General features: G+C 37.4%; 2 protein-coding genes across 15 annotated transcripts in view; both read right to left on the bottom strand.

Moving 5' to 3' along the window:
• The window catches only part of Fur1 (Furin 1), a 141058-nt gene that overhangs the window by 71057 nt on the left and 45248 nt on the right, over positions 1 to 24753 (bottom strand). For 5 of the 7 annotated variants that reach the window (XM_036818708.3, XM_070996895.1, XM_070996894.1 and 2 more), the window contains exon 2: positions 24302 to 24370. The exons of 1 other annotated variant lie outside the window; for it this stretch is intronic. The gene's annotated coding sequence lies outside the window, so the exon portion shown is untranslated. Of the gene's footprint in view, positions 1 to 9271; positions 9368 to 24301; positions 24371 to 24753 lie in introns of those variants that run through there. One more of the 7 variants, XM_070996892.1, reaches the window with a different exon arrangement.
• Positions 1 to 24753, bottom strand: part of Muc96D (Mucin 96D) — a 200641-nt gene that overhangs the window by 14294 nt on the left and 161594 nt on the right. The window contains exon 1 of one of the 8 annotated variants that reach the window (XM_070996905.1): positions 19029 to 19032. The exons of 6 other annotated variants lie outside the window; for them this stretch is intronic. The gene's annotated coding sequence lies outside the window, so the exon portion shown is untranslated. Of the gene's footprint in view, positions 1 to 14125; positions 14130 to 19028; positions 19033 to 24753 lie in introns of those variants that run through there. One more of the 8 variants, XM_070996899.1, reaches the window with a different exon arrangement.

Raw genomic sequence — 24753 nt, forward strand, 5'->3', positions numbered from 1 at the left:
ATTTAAAGTGGTGACTAAAGATTTAGTTGGTTTATAGTCGAAAACGGGTAAACATCTTTATTGTTAACTATCTTTGGCGGCATTAATCATGTCTCGACAGTCACATTTAATAAAGTCAAATCCCTGAAGATTTATGCATCATAAATACGAGACAAATTTCGAATCCAGCTGCGCAGGGGTCTCCATAAAAACCAAGCAGCACAAATCCTCCAACCAGATGCCATTTGTCAGAAGCGATAAGCAAACATAGCGGCAAATGGCAAATAAACAAGGCACTAAAATATTAGAATGCGGAGTGAAGAAAACCCGATGCCAAATCCAGATTTCGGATCCCTGAGACCCTCGAAAAAGCCGTAGGAACTCCCCGAGCGAAAACAAAACTAAAAGCTAGACAGATTTTTGCCTGATTACGCGCAGCATCCACTCTTTTCTCCCCTTCACCCCTTACACAACAATGGGGAAAATGTGAAATGCACTTCGCTACGTACTCCCAAAAGTATGCAATGAAATGCCAGGAAAAAGGAAATAAGGGAAAAGTGGGAAAAGCGGGAAAACTGGAAAGCACAGCAGGAACGAATGCGAACAAATTGATATGCAAATGTGAGTAGGAGACCCAGACCCAAAAAACGTAATAATAAAATAAAGTGGAACCCAAAGTACAAAGATGAGAGATGGAAGGGGTGGTTTTTTCGGGGCCATTCGGCCAAGATCCTTGGATAAATGCTCCATGACTTCTCATTTCCGTTTTCGCCAGAAGCAGCAGCAGCTGCAACTGGCAGGCAAATCTGCGTCTTCCGGTCCAAGAAAAAAAAAACCAATGAAAAAGGTCGAAAAAAAAAATTAGGGAAAAATGTTAAGTATACGCCTAGTACAACAAGATGGCGGAAGAGAAATATGAGAAATATTAAGCATACGCCTAGTACAACCAGACGTCAATAACTTAAGATAAGTTTGAGCTTTCAGCGCGGCGCCGATTGAATTAAAAGATTTTCTTGCCTTGCTGAAACGGCAAACTTTTTTTTGCTCAAAATTCAATTTGCCCTAACTTTCCCTCTTTCCCATTTTTTTTTTCACCATCATCTTTTTCCCCATCATCAGCTGGTGGCCTTTTTAGTATGCGTTTGGGTGCAGGAACAACTTTTCCCTTCAGCCTCATTGATTGAAATGCTAAGGCATGTATCCATCCAGATATATATCTCTGTATTCCCCCGATCTCCACAAAAGTTGGCCCCTGGCAAATTCAGTTGTTCAACTAATGAGAGTCGCATCTTCGCCTCGGGTTCTCATTCTGATGGACAAGCCAGATGAGCTGGGCAAAAGTCGTGACAATCATAAAAAAAAAAGCGAAGAAACTGGAACTGGAAAATGCAAACGAAAACTTTAAATGCCTTCGGTCAGTTGGCAAAATGTTCTTTTATCAGGGGGCAGCAAATGTTGCGGAAATTTTCGGGGCCACGAATTGGACCTGTGCGCATCAGCTTTCGGTCGTTTTAATTTTCCTTCAACGAAAAGTTTGTAAAGAATTATCGCAACTGGCGAAACATTTAATCGAAATATATATAAAGCTTTATTTGTGAAAGTTGCTGAAATATATATTAGAATTTATATCTCTACACCTTCTTCAAAAAATTTGGTAAAATAAATATTTCGAAGAAAAAATATTTCTTTTATTAAGAAACCCCTCAAAAATCAATCAAATCTAGTGGTTCAAATATTAAGACATTTCCCCGGCTTAATTTTTGAGTCTAGGCGTAACTGTTGAGTGATTTTCCAGGAACTCAAAGCAATCCGCAATAAGACCAAACACTGTTAAAACGGCTCCAATGAAGCATAAATAGGACATCAAATGCGGACAAATAAATTGGCAGGGTGGCGAAGGAATGAAATTGGTCTGCGAATTTTACACAGATCTTTAAACTCATAAAAAATCGGCGAAAAATGCAACAAAAAATATGGCCAACTCCATAATGATGATGATGACCGGAGGTGTGGTCTTGTTTTCACGCCCTTTCATGAACTTAATAAAAACGTGAATCAGCCAGGTGCTCACACCGTAGAATCGAGCTTACCGTGGGCATTTGCGCTTGATTGCCCACGAAATCGACAAAAATGAAGTGGAAATACCAAAGTGCCGGGCCCCAGAAGTCCGTGAAAAAACGTGATTGATGCCTCCGGACTATGGAGGCCGAAGGCTCAGGTTCAGTTTAAGATTCTGGTTCAGATTCAGGCGCTGATTCTGTTTCAGATTGCGTCTCAGATTCCACAGATCCACAACTCGATTGGAAGCCAGACGAAAGAGGAAAAGGCTTGGCGACAAAAAGGGATAACACACATCGCCATAACAATAAAAAACCCAGGGAGGTGGTCCTGCCTGTCTCCTTGTCTGACTGCCATCTGCTCTTTTCCGGTTTTTTTTAGTGTCTCGCCCTATGTTTTCCAGCAGAATGTTTTCCTTTTTCAAGCTCTCGTCTGCTCCATTTTAAACAGTTTGCTGACTAGCATAAATATGTCTGCGGCAGCCATTTTGGGTGAAAATAAAAAAAATGGGCGTCTAATTGGCCAAACATTTTATTTCGAGATAGATTTATCGTGTGAATTAAGATTAAATAAATAAAAATATCATATGTAAGGATAGGTCTTACTGAATATATTAAGCCTCGTTTAAAACAAGCAGCACAGTTGGGACAGCTTACCTGCAATAAAAATAAGTAAAAAGAAAAAATTAATAAATTATTTATGCTATCAGTTCAACTCATAAATTAAGCGAAAATAATCTCCAACTGCATTAAGTGTCAATAAATTGACTTCCCAAAAATATTCCAAATACTTTCCTGGTTTCTCAGCCTGCCACAATAAATTGCAAGATCTTTGAGTTCCCCGCAAAATGCCATTAAAAAACAAACGCAAAGTTTTTTGCTATTTTGCGGAATTCCCACTCAAACTAAGTTGGAAAATGCAAATGTTTGCCTTGGTAAATGACAAGAAGATGCTACAAATTACATAAATAAAAGCAATAAAGTGCCAACGCATTTGCATAAAGAGATGGTGGGCGGGGCTGGAAATGGGATGTAAGAAACTTATGCTAAACAATCCGAGACACAGACGAGGGCGGCTTAGGCGGCTTAGTTGAACACACCCAGCAAACACTGGCAAACACACATTCAATTACACATAAGATTCAGTTTACTTTCGCCCCGGGCACGCCCACAACATCAAAGGGCGTCATACTGACATTGATTTCTCTCTCCGGCTGTTGAGGCATTCGGTATGTGTGTCTGTGTTATCAGGATTGTCTTTTTCCTAATCACCAACTTATGCAACATCATTGCATTCGAAGTTTTTGTCTATGGGAATGTCAATATAACCACAGATGAGCACATCAAAATAGTTGCAAGTAAAAATGTTTTATTGTGAAGAACACCCCTCTAAAGGAGGAACACGTTTTTATGTTGATTCAAAGTTTGAATTTAAAACTTATAAACTTTATATATTTTATCATTTTTTAAATTTTTCTATAAACAAACTATATTAACCTTTTATTCCGCAATCAAAAGCAAGGTAAAACATCTTAAAATAAAGTTTTATAGAGGAATAAGTTAAGATACCTCATTATTCAAGGATATTATAACTAATCTTTTTTCTTCCCAAAAAATCTCTAGTATTCTGATCCTAGCAGTATCTGCATATGTATCGCTCTTTGGGATGTGTCCATTTCTTAATCCTGCCAAGAACCGACTCTACCCATTTCTGAATATGCTGAGCTGTCATCCTTTTCCTGCCACTCCCCATATCTCGGCTTCCTTTTGAGATGTTGAACTTTTTCCTTTTACGCTTTTGTCTTCAAGAGCCTCGAGGGCGGTTTTCTGGGGCTTTGGCTTCCTTTGAGTCCTGGGAATTGGCCATGGCCCTCTCCCTCACACCAGCCATCTGTCCTGCTCCCTCACCACACTCACACTCTTACACTCTTGCACATTGATGTTTGTCTTTTGCCGTTTGCCACTAACTCAACTTGGTTTGTCTGTGTGTGTGCGCCATTCCAGTCCATTAATTGAATGTCCCGCCCTTTCGCACATATTGAGTTTTAATTTTGTGGTTGCCCGTCTCCTTTATTTTCTGTGGCGGAAAATTAAATTTTTACCTCCCAACGAGATTTCCTTTATGAATTTCCTTCGTTTTTTTTGTATTTAATTGGGCATTACAATAAAGTCACCTCAAAAACATTATTTAACTTGACTACAGGTGTGAAGATAGAGGAATATCCTGCCCCATGTGCGGAGGAAAAAAAAGACAAAAGCAATAAATGAAAGTAATTTCCTGAGTGGTAAACTGAAAATCATTTTAAATAAGGCATGAAAAGGCATTAAAGAAGGCGCCACCTTGTCAGACAATAAACAACAGCTTCCCTTCAGGCTGCGCATATATAAATTTATAAATTTTAAACACACAAACTCATCCCCGAACCTTTTTTCCTCACCATTTTTTCTCTGATATTCGATAAGATGGTCTGACATTATTTACATCCCAGCCTCTATGTGGATTTTATGTGCAGGTAAAAATATGTAAAGTACTGAAAATTATGTCATATATTCAAAGCTATTTATTTTTAGCTGTATGAATAAAGAAATGCTATTTTAAACTGATGGAACTAATTGAATGGTTATAAAACAACAACAAATCGATAAAAAAAATGTTTTTTAAAGTATGCTTTTCTTTTTCATTAAGTGAATTACTATTTTCAAATGAAAAAATCATTTTATTGAAATGATTGAGTAAAGAGGAGTTCCTAATATGTATATTTTTTTGGCGGGGTTACGTGGCGTATACGTGTTCCGGAACATGGAGTTTGATTGCCTGCGCGACTGAGGGTCGCCGTCTACCCCAATCTATATCTTACACACACCATCAAGGAACTCTCTCCGCACAACCACACACTCCCACACACTCCCACACCCACACACCCTTACATATATAAAGTGATAAGGAGCCGCAGGGCAACCGTTGGAACGCACGCATGCAAATAAAATTGCCCATACGCCCCTTTGAACGGTCTCCTTTTGCGATTCAAGCTGCCTCTGGTTCGTGTGTTTGCATACATTTTTTTGGGTGATAATACAAGAAATTGTATCAAGCCAAAATTTTTTTTTAAAATGTTACGTGCCCGGCGGCTGCTTTGACAAAAAATTTATATGCGGTAGGTAATAAAAATGCAATATAATTCCATATAAAATTTGTTTGCTCCTTTGCTTTGGTCTAGGGTAATCTGAAAAAGTTTCGATTGCAGCCAAGCGATTGGAGGAGGATATGGGGAAAAGAAAAAAAAAGTTAGGCAAAGAAGCTTGAAAATAAATTGATTTTATTTGATGGATTTTGGTAGCGGCAACATTTGTGGTGAAAAAATGACAAGGTATAAATAAAAGGAAAAAACATGGAATCCAAGTATATTACAATTTAAATAAATTGAAAAATAAATTTATGAATAATTTATTTTTATTATCAAAGGCTGCCCAAAGCTGAAATCAATACGGGAAAAAAAGTGCTTACCAACAAACTAACATTATTCAATTAAAAGCAATTAAAGGGTGAAGTTTAAAGGGAATGTGCAATTGGCAGTCACCGCAAAACAAACAGCATTTCACCATTTTCACACCCACTCCAATTAATTTATTAGCAAGCACCATATGCATATTTCCACTCAGCCCAAGGCCTACTCCCCTGTTTTCCCCTTTCCACCATTATGTGGTTCCGGCAATTATAAAATCCACAAAGGGAATTGCCATGACGACAATCAACTAATGAAATTAATGGCAATTTGCATTGGCAGCAGCATCAGCCTTTACATGGCAGTAGATGGAAATAATGCAATTCCGCGAAGCGCAGTTAAAGCCCGGAAATGCGACCCTCAACTCCAGAAGTGACCCTCCCCTGCGGCCAAGGATATCGCACACAAATACTAATTAATCAGCTTGCTATTAATTAAACGACCACCGAATGAGGCGAGGTAGCCAGCCAAGCCAACGATATCCATAATCCCCGCAGAAGTGGCTTTTTGGACCCGCCACAAAACAGCTTTAATTGCTGCCTTTCATTTAAAACAGGAAAACAACAGGAAATCGGGGAAAATAGTTCCACGAATATTCGGCGGAAATTTATGAACCTATTTCTCGGTACTTTGGTTAACCGATAAACAACGATGGATAGATAATGATGAGATAGATGGTGGGCGCATGCTATGGGTATTAATTTACAACCTCTTCACAATGTCATTGTTGTTTTGGCCTGGCCTACTGCCTTTATCAGACTTATATTTTTTTCCTCGTTTTTTGGCGTCACCCTTTGCAATGGCGCCACAGCCTTGCGCCTGTTATTAAACATAAAAATAAATTAATAAGCGAGCGATAATACCCACACCCCCGACAATCTCAATTAAGCGACCGACGCAGTCATTTAATGTTGATGGAACCGGAGGAAATGACAGGGTGAGAACCACGCAAATATTTCAACGATGCCATGTGAAGTTTTTCACGTTGTCAATGGCAAATTAAATGTCCACGGGGGTGGAGTTAAAAAGAAGCAGCAGCAATAAGGGCGACTATATCATTAAAGCAACCATATGCAGCTGCAGTCACAAATGGTTATTATGCGTATAAGGGCGGGAAGAAACCAATTAAAGTTAAAAGCATTCTTTAGAACATTTTCATAAAGTTTAAAAACGTTTTTAAAACATTAAAACATTATTTCTATACTTAGTTTGAATCTAAAATGTAGAATATCTTTATAGCTTCATTTTTTTTTAAAGAATTGTTATACTGGTACAACAAATATTTTTTCAGGAAACTTAAGCATTTAATCTGGTTAAATTTAATAATTTTTTACATTTAAATTTAAGTAATTTAAATTCTTGTTTTTTCTTTGATACCCCAATAATAACACAGATAAATTTTTAAAAATATTTCTAAATTTCCTTTAAGAAAAAGTCCTTTAAAAAACCAAGTAAAAGGGAAGTCACAAAAAGCTAAAAGGCAATTTGAAGAAACTAATAATGACCGAGTGTGCGTAGAAAATTTGTTGGCTTTTGCCGTTCAAAAGGTCCACAAATGCATGGAGGAATGTCAATTTCAGAAAATGGGAGCCGAGCATATGCAAATGCAACTGATAAATTTTCAATTAAATGGAAATTGGCAGTGGAGGACAGGGGAAACCCCTCGTTCAGAGAGAACATGGCAAAACCATTCAATTAGGAAATTAAATTTCAATTTTGATCCAAATAAAAGAGAAAAAATTAAATGTTTGAATGGGTTGGGACTCAGTGCACTCTCAAGTGAGTCACAATTATTGCCTTTCAGTTCCAAATCGAACACTTGACTAAATATTTGCTTGCTTCACCCACACGAGATAAACTTTATATATAGATAGTGACTTTCTAGCGATATTTCATGGGAAAAAAACGTAGTTCAATAAAAAATCTCATATTACCCATTTCTCAGAATGGAAAATTAAAATTTTCATGCATTTTTAATTAGGCAATGACCGTTCGTATAATGCTGATTGGAAAACGTGACAAATAATAAATGCAATTTGGTGGAAACAATTTTCTAAAAGCGTCCGCCGATCAATGAGTAATTTATTCCACTTGCGAAATGATTTCCCAGGACTGCAAATATTTAAACACAAATCATGGATACCCACAATGGAAATTTATTGGGGAAATTGTGCGTTAAAATTATAAAATTAAATCAACAACTGAAGTGGTGAAGGGTTGCAAGGCCTGTTATGCCGTGCCGTACTGTGATTACCCCCAAGTTACGCAACAGTTGGTTGCCAGCAACAGCATCCAGTGGCCAAAAGGGGTGCAACCAGCTGGCTCACCTTTTAATGCAAATTAGAGACGCGTCTGCGGACCTTCAGTGGGTGGAAGGTCGTTTAGCAGGTGGAGTGGGAGGTGTGAACCGATTGAAAATTCCACCACCGCATCGAACGTGTCTTGGCATTTATAACATTCACCCACACCAGCCGACGAGGCAACAGGAGTAAAATTTAATTGACAATTGTTTAGGTGGCTCAATTTCCGAAGCCCAGGGGAAACTGAGTGGTCAGTACCCACCCATTAAGCAACCAGAGTCCTTTTCATCAGTAATATTCCTGCGGTTTTGTTCGAAATATTGAATAACTGGAGAAGGATATAACATTATGCTTCATTAATTAAATTAGCACTAAGTGGTTTGCTACAAGGGGTTTCCAAATGACAAATTTGATTTTCTGTTATTAATTGTGATGAAATGGTTATGATAATAGCAAAGCCAATTAATTAATATATTCATAAGTAAAACCACAGACTGGCTATTATATAGATTTTATTGACTTCTTATAAAGGTGTTTTTATAATAGTTACTAAGAAATTTTCTAGTTTTTATCTGTAATATTAAAATATTTAAATACACTTTACTTTCACCTCTCTGAAAGCTAATATAAATGCCACCCATAAAAGTATGCTACGAAATATTTCAAACTAAATAGCAATTAGCCTGCTTCTGTGTGTGTGCCTATGGTTTGGCGCAACGCTCAAAATTATCAAAAGCAGTTAATTAAGCGAACGCAGAAATTTCAAACCAAAAGCATTTCCCCAATGAAACTTTCAAAGAGAACACAATTTCAAATCAACGCCAAATGCCAAACACCCAATCATGCTGCATCAAAAGTTCGGGCTCTAATTTAACATCATATGCGGGTTTGGTTGGTGGGCCATTAGTGATTTTGAGCTGAGATGAGCATGCCGTTTAATCAGCGATGAGAAAAAACAAACCATGGAGAAAAAATTTCATTTCCCGCCAACGTCGCACAAAATTTTAAATTAGATTTCGCCCTGCGCTGCGGCTGCATTTTCCTTCATCTTTTGCTTAATCGTGGGGGAAAAGGACTTTGGTGGCATGCTTCATTGGGCAGGCAAATTTTCGGATGCCAAATGCCAGCAATTAGGAGCCAAAAAGCGTTGCATTTTCTGTGGCGCTAAATTGCTCGAATTCGCCCCGAAAAAGCATAGTTAATGAGTTTTGGGGTCAGCATAATGCACGATGAAATAGCTGGAAAAGTTCGTATCATTTGCCATGCCATTTGCTGCATCTAATCGGAATTTAAGCTAAATTCTTGAAAAGTTTCCTCGAGAGATAACATCTTCTCCACAAACTAAATTCAAAGCTTAAGCTTTCAGAAAAATGACAAAGCAATTTAATTATTTTTGTAAACTTAAGTATATACATTTTTGATAAAAACTTACCAAATATAAAAAACAATTTCAATTAAATTGATCTGCAATGAAAAAGGATATAAAAAAATTAGAGATTTAAAAATGTGTTTGTGTCTGCTTAAAATGCATAACGAAAATGTTTTGCAATAACAATGCCAAGACCCAAAAATGTCATTGAGCTGCAGGGGGGAGCATTTAACGAGCTATTTTTTATGCATTAACTTTTTTTGTTTTAAGAGCGTAATTAGACGAAGCTTCCCAAGTGGAGGGGTGCCCGAAAATGGCCAGCAAAACGGCAGCCATTTCATGCTAATGGTAATGGCCAAGGAGGCAAAAAAAAAAACAGAATGAAAAGGTGGAAGAAGAGGGCAAAGCTGAAATATGTCGCTCAAAGTAACGAAGAGAAGTAGCTAAAAGATACATATATACCAGTATATCTGAATCTGGGTTAGCGAATGCCAAATGGGATGCATATTAAAAATAGCAACAAGACAAAATGGGGAAACCCGCAACAAAAAAAGCGTTGACAGTCAGGCTAAATTTATAAATGACAAGTTGGGGTTTGGGGTTTTCTATATGTTAAATCTGACGTTGATGCCTTATGTCAGTCAAATTACGTTAATGCATTACTTTCAACAAAATATGGGGAAAAAATAGAAGCTATAGGCAAAAGAAAAGACAAACGAAAATGTTAGGGAGGAAAATGAATCCTGTTCATTAAATATACATTACATATTTTTTGTTAAGTCCTAAAATACCAAATATTTTACTCGAACATTTGTGATAATCAAACTTGATTGCAGTAAAAATAAAACGTTCTGTAGTTTTAAAAAATGGATAAATTCTCTGGAAACTTTTCAGTACTTTCAGCAGTTTCAACTATTTCTTTCATTTCAGATGAATCCATTCGAAATGAACCAACTTCCCTCACTCACTTTTCCTGTCTTTTGAGCCAACTTCAAATTGAACTCATTTGGCCATTTGCCAATTAACTTTTTTCCTTATCCTTTGGCAAAAGAGCATGGGCCGATTGGTCACCCCTTTCTATAGAGCACCCCCATATCGCCCACCATCCACCATGTTTGGCAATAATTTAAAGCAACCTCCCCCCATAACCCTTGGCCATCTTGCCACCCTTTACCACCCCTTGGCAGCCAAACCACGAAAACTTTGAAAGCCTTTTGGCCGCAGGCTAACAATGTTCGCTTGAACAAACTCTGCCCCTCTGAACCTTCTCTCTGGTTACATTCTACCATACTCATGCACTGGAAAAAATATATTCTAAGAATCTAAAAAAGTCTTGAAACAGGATAAAGAATTTCTAGGTATCTGTGTACAAGTAAGTTGATTATTTTCTTGAACTGATATATATATTCATTTTTAAAAATATTCAAAAAATCTATAAAGCTTTTAAGTAAGGATCTTTACTTATAAAGGATATTGTTATTTTCATCAACTAAAATATATATACTTAAATACTATTTTGCAGCTGAAGATACAATGTATGTTTATAAATTATTGTATTTAAAATTTTTGGTTCATAGCCTGTCTATTCGTTTTTTTTTAATTTAAAAGAAGAAACTTTCTGCCTTAATTGTATAACTCTTGCAAATTTTTTTTAAGTGTGAAAACCAAGGGGTTCCACCGCCGCAGCCACAACAATGTGCTGTGGCACAGTTTTGCAGCCACTGGCGGGGACGCTGACGGTAAATGCAAAAATGCCAGGACGCTCCTGAATGACCAAAACATTCAGCTGCATGTGTGGGTGCAGGAATGTGCATACATGGACGTGGAGTAAGAGGATATGACCGCATTTGATTTTCATCTATGCAACATTGCCCTCTTCCCCGGGAAAACCAAAACGAACCGAGCCGAACCAAACTGAACTGAACTGGGCTAAGAACTTTGGTACTTTGTTTAGTTGAATTACGCCAAAGCACATTAAGTTCCCTTGGTGCGCTCTGTTTGTTAAGTGCTTAATGAACTTTGCTAAACATGCTTGGCCGGGGACTTGACTTAACTTGGCCTCTAAACTTTTCACATCTCACTTTCACTCGGCCAACTTTGTGCTCCAAAGTCTTCTATTGCCGTTGAGAGGATTTATGGCCAGTCTCTTTCTCCTTTAGCCGCCAGCAATTCCCATCTTAAGCTCATTCAATTTGTATGCGTTTTGCTGCATTTCCATAATTAATTAGTTCGCAAATTGTTGTTCACTTGATTCGATTAAGATTGAATTATGAATTGAGAGCCAGGATTAGATGGATTTTCTCAGATAAATGCATTGCCAATTGATGCAAAGTGCGCAATCAGCTGTGAACATGATTGCAAAACTACTTGATGCAAGAGTTGATTAATATTAGACAATACAAATTTGGCAAGATAATAATAAGAGTTACATTGAGAAAATGATTTTAAGCCACATTGCGTAGGATTATTAAAGAAAAGAATTTATCGCAAATGTTGTCATTAAAGATGATGTGGGTTAAAGCACATAAATTCCGTATACTGATAGCTTCGCTCCCTTATTTACTGGACTTTCCCCCCATATATAGAATCTCGTCCCACCCGCTGTGCGAACCCATTTGGCATTACGTGTCTGAGCTAATGTCACACATGCATCATAACCACAGGACCATGGCCACAAGGGGAGCGCAAAAACGTGGATAAATGGAGAAGTTGGTCGGGGGATGACGAGTACTTGACTAAGCTGCAGCTAATTATGCAAATTCATTTAATGCCATTGTTAAAATGATATTTGCCTCAGGGATTTGTCGAGCTGATAGACCACAGCATATCTGTCTCCCTCACTTAAGCACAGATGATTAAGCAGGAAGTTGACTTGCGAAAAAGTTACTGCCTCTTCAATTAAGCGGTGCGGTAGCATCCACGATTGGAGGAAGTAGAATTAGGTTAGATAGGCAAGATGTATCTCTTGATTAAATGTGATTACACGTTATAAATGTAAGTAAGTAAAAATGCTAAAAGAGTCATATTTAGAAGGGTGGACGAGTATCCAGTATTGGTAAGAGCAAACTTACACCCAGTGTTGATAAGTGAGTTTATTTACAACCAGTGTTGGTAGGAGAGTTTGTTTATCAACAGTGTCATTAAAATGTTATTTACCTTTAGAAAGTAACATTTTTTCAAATTAAAATAAGATAAATGTAATTCGGGATAAAGGTAAAGATAAGGAAAAACGGAAAATTGTTAAAATATGTTTAAGTACAGTTGCTTGTCTTTCGTTACATATAAATGCAATTGTTTGAGATAAGTGCCCATATAAATCTCTGTGGATTTCCAGTTATAAATACGAATTAGTCTTTCGGCTAACAGGCAATAATCCTAAGGGTAGAAGACTGTGGAATAAACATTCCATTTAAGAAAGTAGTCTCTCCACAAATTTTTGGTGAGGGTGTGGGGTACAGTTGCCGCCGAAAATTTATGAAAGGCGCAGGGCAGCCACCCTGGGCATTTATTAATGAAAACAGAAGCACCGGTATGCCAGGTAGGCCATACAATAAATCTTCTAGTTATTGTTTTATAACATGCTTTCAGGCGTAAATCCCTTACAATAAAGGTAAGCGCTTGGGTCTCAATTTCGTTCATTTTGGCAGCGCCTGTGAGCACACTTTAAACTTGTTTCTCGGCTCAAGTTACTCAGAAACCACTTGAGCAATTTTTAAGATTCGTTGCCCCAGCAACAAAGGAAAAAAAATGGAAGAAAAAGAAAGGTAACCAAGCATTAATTTAAAGACCTCAAAGTTTCTTTTTTTCGTATTTTTCGCCAGTCTTCCAAACCATTATTTTTGGTCTAAAGCCCACCCGATTGTGAGACTTTTGTTTGCTTAAACTTTGCCCGGCACTAAGCGTTATTATTATTTTGTTTGCACTGAGCAGGATTTTTACAAACGATCTACAGGTGGAAACAAAAGTTTAAATGAGCCAAAAGTTGAAGCAGGGTGGGCTTACTTTTTATGGACCAACAACTGGGTTGTCCAGTGAAATTTAAATAAATGCAAATGAATCATTTTCTACAGTGCAAGTGTTGAGCAACATCTACATTTTGGTCTAACGACCACATGAATTTCCTAGAACTTTCAGACCGAAAACCCATTGACAAATTCAGACATCCCAGCAGCCACGGGCAATTATGACTGGGGAAGAAGCAAATCCTTGGCAGCCAAATATAAATAATTATCTGCCGTTGCCTAATTTTGTTGAAAGACCGAAGCCACAAAACCATTTGCCCAGCAACTTGATTTCATTCATTTCAGAGATAGAGGAGCTTAGGAAATCTGCTTACAGTGTTTAATTTCAACACTGTCCGCAACCACAACACTGAAACTGCAGCTGGCACTCCTGCTACGTCCCCGTAAAATAATAATAATAATAATTTACTATGAAACCGAAAGCCACAGGATAACATCATGAAGACCCAAACCCGCATTCCAGCTAGCGTTCATTGTAGTCTGCGGTGGTACGGGTGGATTTTCAGATGGGCTTTTGGGTGGCTTTGGGGAGCGATGGTAGTTGGTAGTGCTGGGTGTTTTGTTGGCCAGCTGCAGCACTGAGTTGGCTAACCGATGGAGTGGGCCATAAAAAATGGCTTAATTAGTTGCCATTCCTGGATGGTAGGATAAATATTGAAGTTGTTGGCTTTGGCAAATATTTGAGAACTGGAATTCAGCCATCTGGTCAAAAAGGGGACATAATTAATATTTAATTTTACAAAACATAAGTTCGATAAAAAGTGTTACGAATTTTGTAGAAATTAATTGCCCTTCTAAAGTTGTACCCCACATTAATTTCCCTAAAACACAGCCAGGAAAATTGATTATTCTCGATGCAAGCGCAAATTGCTTTTGAAATTGTTTTCCAAATACTCAAGACTGAGTTTTAGAGCCCCAAGAGGCGAAGAAATTTATGCTATACCATGGGCTCATATTACCCGAATTGCAGATGCAAATTGGTTCAGTTCATTACGATGTGCATGTTCTAGGGAATGGAAGAGGAAAAGTATGTAGGAAGTTCAATTAAATACTGCTGCATTCGGACAACTGCAGTGGGATGTGGGTTTTCCCACTTTTCGCAAAAGCCACATCATCATCATCATCATCATTTTGAGCTCCTTCCTAGCTGGCAGTCAGGTTAAATTTGATTATGTGGAGCAGCGATCAGGGGAAAACTCACACGAAGGCTGAAAAGCAAATCTGTTGACGTTTTTGCTCAAAACGATGTGTTGCTCCTTCTTCTTCTTCTGCACGGGGAAAACTGCAGGAAAACTGCAGCCAGGGCAATTTTCTTGCATTTTATGCAAACACAACCGGGGCAACATCCGCATACGCCCTTCGACCCCTGGGGGGGACAAACTAACGTAACCGGCAGTTAAATGTTTTCATTTTCATGCTGCTTTCCCCAAAATGTTTATGACGCCCAAGCATCAGGCAAACACTGAATTTATTTAATTAAAATGTGTGTATATGTGACGTGCACTCAGCCTAGAATCTGGATTCTAATTGAATTGCCAGCAGTGTGTAGAAGTAGACTACTAATATGCAGTAGAAAGAGTGGGACAGAGCAAGGGTTTTCCCAACCGAGTGAGACAAGTGTCAGGTGGCAAACCCTACCCTTTACCCTTTGGCTATGCAAATTTTGAATTTTTTGCGGCATCCTCTCCATTCCTTTTAATTAAAAAGTTTTTGTTTTCCTGTCGGATGGATCACATCACAATGTGAAATCTGCATGATTACCAAACTGAATGCATTTTTAACCATATCCAAAGAAATTTCAATTCGGTTTTGTTAGGTCCTCGGACGTGTTAGCTGTCAATCAAATACAACAGAGGAAAAACCTCTGTGGTCATTAAAATGCAGGCGATGGCAAAATAATGCATTTCAATGACAATGACAACACCAATTACAAAAACATTGCATGTCACTTAATTTGTATGCGTTGAGTGCAGTTTCCACTAGCCAAATTCCGATTGACAGACAGTTGCTGTCAGCTATGGAAAATAATTGAAAATAACTGGTAGTTTTCATAGTCCGGGATAGGTTTTCATTTTCATAATTATAATAAACTCAAAAAGATGGATTTAAGTTTGTTGCACTGCTTGTTTATATTTAATATGAAATATAACCTTTGGTATCGATCCAAAACTAATTTACTGGACAAATGCTGACTTAAAATTCATATTTCTGGGGGCTTAACAATTGTAAAATTATAAATAAGCAACAAAATGTTTCTTTTGTTGAGGTAGAGAACTGACATCGCAGGAAAAGTGCATACGCAATTCCATTTTCTATTTCAGCTCCGACATTTCTAATTCCTCTGCATAGTATGCCTTGTATGTACAACAAAAACCTCACATGCCCATCAAGTTTCTGTTTTGTCTGCAGCACATTCACTCAAACAAACTCCCCGTGTACGGGGAAAACTATTTAAATATAAAAAATCCCGAGCATACTTTAAGGCTCAACGTAGAAAAGTTTTTGTTAGAACGGACAAGTCAGACAGGAGATATAAGGGATTCTGGGATTCGGGGAGAGTTTGGGGGGAGTCAGGGCCAGGGACGTTTAAAGAAACAAAGAATTTCAATTTAAGCTTCGTGCATTGTCTGTCTCTCTGTGTTGCTCCATCTCCCTCATTTCCCGTCTCTTTCGCTGCTGTAAGCCATTGTTGCATGTATTTAGGTGTTGCAGGCACGTATGCAGCAATACCCTGCCTCATACACAGATGCTGCACACGTACAGCAGCAGTCAAGATTTTAGTGGCTGGATTTTCAAAAATTCTAAGGATATATGATTTTAAGGCTTTGATGATTTAAGATTCTGTTGCAAAAGGGGTTTATATATTTTAAAAATATGTTATTACCTAGTTTTGTAGAGGTTTTAATAACTTGATTAACTATTTACTATTTATTACAACTTAGTTTTAAAGTAGGTTTTACAAAATCCTATATTGTATTACTTTTTTTAATCACCACTATACACGCTTGTTCTATTTACCCTTAAATGGAACTAAAAAGCAACGAGTTTGGGGGAGCAAAACAAATTTCTAGCTAAATTCCGGCAGATTAATGCTGAGCTTCGCATTCAAAAACGGAAGCAGAGGGTCTAGAAAATAGATACCAGAAGAGGGAAACAAAAGAAAGCACCAGTTTTAAGGCTTAATTGTATTTTTATTTAATTCTAGACTACCCGTTACGTAAACTCTTTTACATACATCAACGGTTATCTAAAGTTCTTCTCTCACGTCTTGTAAACATATATATATTTTTCATGGTCCTCAACGATAAGGACGGAAATGAGCCAGAGAAGCGAAAACAAAACGAATGAATGAGCCACATTAATTGCTCTGTGACTTCCTCATTACGTGCAGAGCATGGGAACGTTTTTTTTCCAACTCCAGAATATACACGATGGATATCTTTTGGAATTTATACAGCCCACTTAGATGTGCCGGCAAAAAAATGCGAGTCCTGATGGTCATTTTCATCGATAAACATCTCTTCATTCGAAAAATGTTTGCACAAAAACGTGAGAGGAAGACAGGATACAGATGTGACTTCGCTGAAGTTTATCTAATGCCTGTTTTATGATTATTGCAACAGGATATATATAGAGAGAGGAGTTTTTGAAACTAAACTTGGGAATACAAACACAATTTCGAATTTTATCGTTTAAAAAACAGATAAACAGGAGAAACTTAAAAAATATCTTTAAAATTGAAGTCACGCTCCTTTTTTTGAGTTTCTACACTTTTTGGACGTTTAAGAAGTCCCTGTAAATCTCTTTTACACAGCGAGAGATTACTTCATGCTGACACAGACATGAGGGAAAAAAATTAAGTTCAATGAAATTAGGTCAACTTCCGTTTTCCACCCCCAAAAACCCAGCCTCACCATCCCCATTTACCGCCCATCGTCTACAATGGTGTGATAAAGGTAAATGTAAAAATATGACTAAAGATAAGCATAAATCAGGGCATAAAGCAATTACGCGAAAGCGAAGAAACAGCAGGGGAGATGGATAGTTGTTAAGCAGAAAATTAGGGAGAAGGCCGAGAAAAGCTGCTATGTTGCCTGGCAAAAGCAAAGTGCTAAGCGCAAAACAGTAATGAGACTACTCAGCATTATGATTGATAAATGACGGGGCAAACGAGGAAAAAAAAGGAAGAATTCAAGGAACCTACAAAGAACACAAAAAAAAACAGAGAACAGACTTCTTTCAGCCAGGCATATAATACTCTAACATAAATCATAACTTTAAAATGTTCAAGCTTTTAAATGGGAAATAGTAGCATACTCTTTTAGAGACTGGAAAAAAAAATACTTAATATTAAAAATGGTAGAACTCGATCCATAAGTATTATTTGAATAATCAAAATTATTCTAAACTTAAAAAAATGTATTTCTGTTTTAATAAAAACCTGAGATGATGTTGTTGTTATTTGTCATTTTCAATTCTCGTATAATTCGTATATCTTTTCTATAAGGTTTTGAAAGGGAAATCAAAGCTGTTTCAAATATTATAATACCCCATAGCAGTGTAACAAAATATACAAAGGGACAAAGACAAGTTAGTGCAACTTAGGTTGCCAGCAAAATGGTGACAAATTCACGCAGCAAGACAGACAGACAAGTAGACACAGAGCTGTTTTTTTTTATAAGGGGTAGGGGGTTATGAAGGAAGTTAAGTGGGGGATTCGGATGAGGCAACTAAATGTGCATGTTAAGGTTAGATAAGAGACACCGACGCAGACAGTTACCAGGATATTGTGAGTACTTTTTTTTTCTATATTTTTCTTTTTGCACCTCCACCCGCCGCCTCCTTTGTTAACTCCCTCACCACCCACAAGTCACTTCCAGTCAGCACACTAATGAGTAACTTATTCAATTATTTATTATTTTTTCTCCGCCAGAGCGGAAAATAATTTGCTTTTGCCCAGGCTAATTGGCCAAAGAGGAGGAAGTGCAATGGCCACAGAGTAAAACTTGATAAAATGTCAGGGCGTGGTAATAAATAAATTATTTCAACTGTGTAATATATGCAGCCAGTCCCCGAGGACCCTAGCTGAGGAAAGCTAATTGAGTGCAAAATTTGTGGGTTAATTGGTTTGAAAGTTGTACAAAATTTATTTCCTCTCCCTCTATCAATGGAATGGAACACCATCGAGTCAATTTCTGCTGCGAATGGGAAATTGGGATGTCAAAGATTGTCCCCTCTTTTTTGGCCTATGGTATTTTCACTACTCAACACACAACATTTTCCAGCTTGTCATGCGGTCAAGGCTGGATGGGTAATGAAGCCAATTTATAATTCAGGAGTCCTCAAAAGTGGGAGGATGTGGTGTGGCTTTGTTAGGACTGCAATTCTAGAGAAAGGGAAGTATGTGGCAGATTTCTAAGTGCTGATGGTGAAGTACTTTGGCCACACCACAAAGTGTTGAAACTTGGTTTCCTGGTTGCTGATGGAATTTGATTTTCGAAATGGAAAATTTATAGGAAAATGTTTAGGTACATCTCAGGTAAAGCCTAAAATCAAAGATCGAAGTTAAACATGTTTTACTTAAATTGATAATTCAAACGTTCTCTTTTAAGACATCTTCATTCTCATAAATATGAAAAATGAATGGAATACTATTGTTTAGTTCAATTTCACTACTCCCAAATAAATAAATCTCAACAATTCAATTTGTTATGCTTTCATAACAGCAAGCTGCTTTCAATTATTTTCTAAATCTATAATTTAGTCTCAGGCAAATCTAAAATTCACCGGCACAATCGCAACGATGCTGAATCGTGTTGATATATTTTTATTGCTATTTTTATGTGGCACATGCCAGAATAAATAAAAGGAAACAAAACCTGACCATAAATTGGACAAGCAGAAAAATGTGGAAACTTCGTTTGGCAATGGAAATGGCCGTGATGACGGTGAAGTTGATGCGGAACTGACGAGGAGCAGAGTGCGCAATTTGTTAATGGAAATTCAATTGAATTGAAAAACTAAATAAATACCAGTGCACAGGTAAATAAATAAAACCTGGCAACGCGGGGAACACATCAAATAAATAATGAACATGATTTTTATTTCGCCCCACCGGCACTTTTTTCTTATATGTACGTTCGATTTTTTCCTTCCTTGTATAGGGACAATTTCACACATCTGTTCCTCAATTGAAGTGGAAAAATATAGAAAAAGTGGCCATTTTTTATATCACGAATGCCGCGAGGTATGCAGCAAAATATATGTGTTAAATCAGTTGATCTACCATTTATGCTGGATTTAATTTTAATTGGTTTCCCTTCGCAGGCACAACAATTAAGAGAGTTATGCGTTTTAATTCGACCAACAGTTCGTGGAATATATCGGAAGAAATTACAGAGTTTTTCCGTTCCAGATGAACTCGATCTTCCCTCAAATTGCTTTCCGCCTCGTATTTATAACCCTTTCAACTCTGTAGATTTATGTTCCATTTTAGGTGGCGCCACCTGCCGTCGCCTACCGCTGGCAATAAAATATATATACGCTTGCACCTATATATAAAGGCCAAACAATAAAAACACAACTTCATACACGACATAAATAACCTGGGTAGTTCAAGCATGGCTGAAATATTACTCAGCCGAGAAGTTAAATACAAACTGCCACCTCCTGGCGAAAAATAAAAAATAAATGGCATTGGGCGTGGTCAATTAGAGTAAAAGTTGGGTGTAAGTAATACCCAGATTGTGGGATAATAAGGGGATCACATTTGCGATTTATGTAACCAAAGAAATGTATGGTCTCTGAGATAAGTTATTTTATATTTTTTGTGGAATGAGGTCAGACATTTCACTTCGAAGCATTATATTATTTTTTTAAGCCGGCTTTTTTTCTCGTATTTCCTTTACCCAACATCCAACTAATAATAATGCCTGACCTCAAGGGAACCGGCACGATTCGCTCCGGTTTATGACAGGCACTCACACTTGTTCTTAAAAAAATGGAAAAATATAAAATGTGTTATGTGGTTTTAGCTTCATTATGAACGCTGGCTTACCGCAAAATGGGATTATCTTGTATAAGTTTATTATTTAAATCCATATTTGCGTTGCACTTTTAGAAATAATATTTGTTCTCTTATTATATTAGCTTCTTTAAATAGTTAATCTCAGTTGGAAATAAATTTTCAACTTGGTTCTTCGACATAAAATATTTTACTATTCCCCAACGAACTCCCTTAACTCATATACCCTCTCCCTTTACTGCATTTTATTTTCTAACCAAGATATGGTTGTGCATCATTGACTTCACTTGGCCAAGCGCCATTTTGTATTTCATTTTATTTTGTTTGTCATTTAAACCGCATATTCCCTTCGACCAGCACACGTACCTACAAATAACATATATAAGGAGTCGCAGCACAATACTATATATTATTTATTTGCCCAAGCCACACACATTTGAACTATGAAATAACCACGGGAATGTTTGCCATTTCGTGGTCAATATACGACATGACCCACATGAAGCGATTGCTAGGATGTGGATGTGGATGTGGCAACGGAAGGCGAAGGATTGGTCAGGTGTGGTCGAGTTGTTTGGGCCATGTTTATTTATGTGACGGAGTGTGTGCTCTGTGTCTGACAGCAGCTCAAGGCTGTTCAATTAGTTGGGTGAAAGGACATGTATTCGAGGGGAGACCAATCGCAAGGACTCTTCCATTGTTTGGTCTTAACTTGACATCTCTTCCGCTCACTCAACCTCCCAGCGACATTTCAAACATCAATCACTCCCAATTAATTATTCAATTTGGTATTTTTCAGATCCCAAAAAAAAGAAAAAGAAAAGCGCAACAGTTGACAACAAATAGAAGTCACCAAATTGCGGTTTCTTGTTCATTTTTTACGTTATTCCATTCACCCAAAAAAAACGTTTGACCAACATAGATACTGGGTCTCAGGCACAAGCACAAATCACAAAAGAGAAACAAATTCCGACTGTGTGTGTTTTGTAATATAAATCAATCATACGACATGTGTGACACATCAAGCGCAAAGCAAATAAACCCAAATATTTGTCTATGGCGAAGTTTTTGGTAAGAGTAAGGTAGTCTTTTGCATGGATACCATGTAACCAAAATCGGACTTGAAATAATACAAGTATGGATTCATTGTTATTTTTAAGAATATGAAAAATATACTACAGAAACCCTTTAAGAAATATATATTCTAAGTATTCAAATGTTTATTTTTATTTCTGTTTACCTTAAATAAATATAAAGAGTTGCTAAACTAACATTGCATATATAATACACTTTATTATATTATGCAAAGCCTAAATTTTCATTATTATTTCTATCCTCTTTATGAAGTCTACTACTTTCCCCTGCAATATTGATACCGTGTAGAAGAGAAAACTATTTCTGAGATAAAAAGCCTTTTTGACTGTGTCGACTGACTGTCTCGCCGCCTGACAAACTGCAATGCGATTGCCAGCTCAGCAGATGCGTCCAGTGCAAACACACTCAAACACACACGCTACACCCGTTCTCCCCCCACTTAGCACACCACCCCCTCTTCCACCCATTCAAACCACTCAAGCCATTCTGTTTCGCTGCTCCGTTCTATTTGCAAGGAAAACATTTATGTAAAGTTTATATTATTAGAATGGCATACTATAGAGCAGGGCATTGTGTATGCCCTGTGTCTTTATAACTGTGGGTGTTTGTTTTATAACGACTACTACCCAACGACATTTGCCAATATGTTTTAAAGAAAATAGACAGGAATGGGTTGGTAAGGGATAAAAAGCTGGAGATCGTTAGACGACGACGACGACGACTGAGGGTTTCAATTGGCAAGTGTTTTCTATGAAAGTCTCCCTTTGCGGCGATTGAATTGGCATTCCAGTTGCCACGGTGTCCTTTGCAGGACGAACAAACTCATCGGCATTTGCCAATTTGTGCATGTTGCAGTTAGTTTTTTACTTCTCCGATGTATCTCTTTTCTCTAGGCCCCTTTCTTTGATTGCTTTGGCAGAAGGTAAAGTGCTGACTTGAATATGCATGGGATTGCGGCCAATAAATTATAACTTGATTGCTCTGCAACAACTTTGGCATTTTTCAGTGTGGAGTTGTGTGCATGAAAAATAAACTTGGCGTAGTATTTACAAGAAATATTAGAAAGGAAATTTGTAAAATAAAACAATTATAAGCAATATTAAGTTATGTTGGAAAAGTTTTTGTTAGAAAACATTTTATTAAAACAGTTTTAATTACTAGAAGATTTTTTTGGAATACTAAAAACTAGCCTGGGATTTAAATTTCCATAAATCAAACTTTTGCGTGTACACAAACATCCTATTTCCCCTCATTTTTCCGCTCCAGAGATCACAGTTTTTCCACCGCTGCAATCTCTATTCATCAGGTCCCATCAACATCCAGAAAATCTCTTTGGGGCTCATTTCCATTTACGTGTTATCCCGAAATCTCCATTCACACAGGTGAAGCCCAACGGAACTATCTACAAAATTATTACCATTCAGCCTTCCTGGCCGGATTTCCATAACAAACATCAACCTGGGATAGTTGTAGCCATTTTATTTGGTCCTATTTTATTTTTGTTTGGCCTGCGCTGGCCTGTCCATGGACTGGAAAATATATATTGATATGGCCGAAAACAGTGCTCTAGTTTACGGGATGCATAACCCAAAACTCCCCTTTTGGTAATGGTAACAAATCCCCGTTAGTTGGGGACTGGGAAAAAAGCCAGGAGGACTAACGTTACCTGAGTTTGGTTTTTGGTTTGTTTTGGGCCGGGCCGTGCCAGCAAAATATGTGGCCAATTATAGCAAAAGCAGACGTTTTTATGTTACAGTCCCCCCAACCTCGCCTGTTCTTTTTGCTCTCCGGTTACAACTAATTTATGACTTCGGGCTAAGAGCTAGGATTTTCCGGTTTCTTTTTCGTTTTTCTCTTTTTTTCTTGTTATTTTTTTGTAACTTTCCTTCTAATCATTGGCCATAATTCAATAGCCGTACTTTAGGCTATTCAATGTTGGTTTAATGGTTTTAAAATTGCCACAAACAAGAGTAATACGTATACGCATGGTAGGTCAGGTCAGTAGCATGGGATTTAGGTTTTCCAAATTTAATTTTAAGCATTTTAGTGGATGTTGATTTAATGCTTGATAGAATGGCCCAAACCCAGAGTAGCTCATAAAATGTACTTGACTTTAAACAAACACTATTTTTGAATGGATTTGTTGTGTACACAATTCTGTCCCAAAATCCATTTTATTATGCAAAGTGTCATCGTTTATTGTTCCGCTCATGGAACTTTGTTTACATTTGCCATCATTTTCTGGCGGCATCTCAAAAATAATTTTTGCTTTACAGAGATCATCAAGAGATAGTTGAACAAGGCATTTATACGAATTTATCCAAGTCGAAAATGTTCTTCATTGCTTTCGGCGAGCTTAAAATTCAAATCTAATTCCTTACAATTTTCTGTTTTTTTTTCCCCACTCTTGGTCCTTTTACAAATATTTGCCTTCAATGTTGAATAAGAAGGAAATTGCGAGCGGCGAGAACAAGAAAAAATATTTTGACATTTTCCACGGTCCCTATTTTACTTTTTGCTCTTTTTCCTCTCCTTTAAAAACTGACATTGAGATTTTAGGATATTTTTTCTTTAATGAAATTGTATGCTTGAGTTGAACATATCCATAAAACATGATGCTTAGCTTTTGATCTTATAAAACATTTTATTCAAACATTTATTAAAATTATTTAAATAATATTTTTAAAATCTCACTTTAAATCATAACTTATATTGTTTCTCGGCCTGTCATAGACACTCGCACTTGGCTGGGATAAAATCATTTATCATTTGTCATCATTTTGGCTTTTGTTTTCTTGATGTTCTTTCGGGCCGTCTTTTCCGCCCCAAATGACACAGCCTGTCCTAAACAAATAACTTTTCGATGGCATTGACTAAAAAGTTATTCATTCATTTCAACCCAGACTTTCTGGCCCAACTCAACGCCACTCTGAGGCATAAATTAAGACTTACGTTTGATGAGGCCAGGCGGTGGCGAAAAAGGAAAGAAAGTCCAGGATAGCACTTCAGACCGACTTCAGACTAGAAAATGATACAGAAAAGGAAAATTTGTGTATGAGAAAAAGTTTGAGCATTATAAGGGCAGTTGGGGTAAAAGTGGAGAATGGGAAAGACAGACTCAATTAGTTTTATTTCTGTGAAGAGGCAGACTTTCGACCCTCTGGAAAAATTCCCTTGCCAAATGTTTGTTTTCTGTGGGCTATGCCAGATTTAACCTAGATATGTTTTGCTAGAAATTAACGCAAACATTTGCTGTTTAATCGTGCCTGTGCCAAAGTAGTTGGCACATCATTTTGTGTGAACAATTTGTTGCCTACTTTTGTGTGCTCGTGGCCAAACTTTCTGAGCAGGAAAAAGTTTTTAAGGGAAAACTACAAAACTTTAAACGTGAAATCAACCTAACC

This window comes from Drosophila suzukii, chromosome 3, assembly GCF_043229965.1.
Source record: "Drosophila suzukii chromosome 3, CBGP_Dsuzu_IsoJpt1.0, whole genome shotgun sequence".
NCBI classification, from domain to species: Eukaryota; Metazoa; Arthropoda; class Insecta; order Diptera; family Drosophilidae; genus Drosophila; species Drosophila suzukii.